Source organism: Tenrec ecaudatus, unplaced genomic scaffold (genome assembly GCF_050624435.1).
Source record: "Tenrec ecaudatus isolate mTenEca1 unplaced genomic scaffold, mTenEca1.hap1 Scaffold_214, whole genome shotgun sequence".
Classification (NCBI taxonomy): Eukaryota; Metazoa; Chordata; class Mammalia; order Afrosoricida; family Tenrecidae; genus Tenrec; species Tenrec ecaudatus.
Genome location: NW_027458382.1, coordinates 199712 through 200990, shown reverse-complemented (window position 1 = coordinate 200990; position 1279 = coordinate 199712). Strand labels below are relative to the sequence as shown.

General features: G+C 46.1%; 1 pseudogene; it reads left to right on the top strand.

Moving 5' to 3' along the window:
- Positions 1–483: 483 nt before the first annotated feature.
- LOC142436314 (cytochrome c oxidase subunit 7C, mitochondrial pseudogene) lies at positions 484–696 on the top strand (annotated as a pseudogene).
- The last annotated feature ends 583 nt before the right edge of the window (positions 697–1279 follow it).

Below are 1279 nucleotides of genomic sequence, written 5' to 3'. Positions count from 1 at the left end.
GAGGAAAATTGGGGAGCCAATGCAACAGCAAGAACCCAGGCCCTAGACCTAGGAACCAAAGCAAACCCATCTTGCCCGTCTCACTGCTTGAGCAGCTTTGGCCAATGCCATGTGGAGTAGAGATGAGCTGCCTTGGCCAAGCCTTCCTCAAATTACAGAATTGTGAGCAAATAATACACTGAGTGGGATTGAAAGTCACTAAGCAGCAATAGGTAAGTAAAACATAAGGGCCTAACAGTACCTATCTGTAAAGAGTCTTTGGCAGCTGGTATATGGAAGACCCAGGCCCTGATTACTTCCCATAAACACATATTCTTTATCATAGCCACGGACGCTCATGGAAACATTAAAGTTGTGCTTGGGAGAGGAAAAGGCAGGTTAAGAACCGAGAAAGCCCTTTTGGACCCTGCGCACCGGGGAACAAGGTCACGAGCAGGAACTGCTACTGCTATTTCTCCTGTGGTCCCTCTCTGAGAGGAGTTTCCTGGAGCCTCCAACAGCGCCATGTTGGGGCAGAGCGTGCGGAGGTTCACCACCTCTGTGGTCCAGAGGAGCCACTATGAGGAGGGCCCTGGGAAGAATTTGCCATTTTCGGTGGAAAACAAGTGGCCGTTACTGGTTATGATGACCATGTACTTTGGGTCTGGATTTGCTGCACCTTTCTTTATAGTAAGACACCAACTGTTTAAGAAATAAGGATGCTTAAATGATATGTGAAACAGATGAGAAGAGCATTGTATGAAGTCCAACCTCTAAAAATTGATCAAGCTCTGTTGAACTTAATAGCATACTGGCTATGTTTGTAAATAAACTTAATACATGAAAAAAAAAGAACTGAGAAAGATGGTCATGTGACCTGGATATTGCTCAAACACTCCATTCTCCTAGGTCTCTTGGAAAAAGTAGAGGGATGAGAACCCAAAGCTGTAAACATTGTGTGGATTAGAAACGAGTTAAGTTTTGGGTGAGGGCTGAAGGCCCATGTTGGTAAAATTATTTCTGTGGGATTTTCTAGAACCAGAGCTGCTCTGAGGCCCAGACTGGAGAGAATGTCATGGTCATTACCCTTGTATGCTTTATTTTGGCTGAGTCCCTCCCCCATCATGTGTCAGGGATCACCCAGCGCCCCCTTCTCAGCCCTGATACACGGTGTTGCCAAAATGGCTCAGAGATGTTAAGCAATCTGCTCTAGGTCACGTGGCTCAAGGTCAGTAACAGAGCCAGACAATGAAATGCAAGAAAACTGACTCCTATGCCCAGACCTGGGACAAATCTAACT